We start from the raw sequence: 460 nt of genomic DNA, 5'->3' as shown, positions 1-460 counted from the left end.
TTTTTTTTTTTTTTTTTTTTTTTTGAGAGAGAGGGCTGAACGTTCTGGGTAGAGAGTTGAGGAAAGAGGATGGCATTGTGCTATGGCTGGGAAATTGTTAGGAGGACTTTTACATTTTAGCCATCTAATTACTATATGACTGAAGAAGCAGGTACTGGAAATATCTTGTCAATATGAAAACTTAAGTCCTTAGGATGCATTGCCACATGTAGATTAACTAGACACATTCTGAATAATTAGGAAAGATAGGAAGAAACATTTATGTCCTGTTCCACTCATTATATTTGATAACCTTTGTTAAAAAGGCTCCAAAAAGGTTACGTTAGTTAACAATCGTTTTTTTAGCTTATCTGTAGAGGTGCACCAATACATCGGTTCGATATTGGTACTGGCACTGATATAAAGAAAATTGAGTGCATCGGGACTGTGGTGTCGACACCCACACAGTCAAATGGGTCGC

The 460-nt window shown here is 37.0% G+C and overlaps 1 protein-coding gene across 4 annotated transcripts in view; it reads right to left on the bottom strand.

Annotated features, from left to right (window-relative positions):
* The window catches only part of KNL1 (kinetochore scaffold 1), an 86,515-nt gene that overhangs the window by 19,280 nt on the left and 66,775 nt on the right, over window positions 1-460 (bottom strand). The window lies entirely within an intron of this gene.

This window comes from Gavialis gangeticus, unplaced genomic scaffold (genome assembly GCF_001723915.1).
Source record: "Gavialis gangeticus isolate Ggan-Ray unplaced genomic scaffold, GavGan_comp1, whole genome shotgun sequence".
Classification (NCBI taxonomy): Eukaryota; Metazoa; Chordata; order Crocodylia; family Gavialidae; genus Gavialis; species Gavialis gangeticus.
The sequence above is the reverse complement of the archived record's forward strand: the minus strand, read 5'-3'. Positions and strand labels throughout refer to the sequence as shown.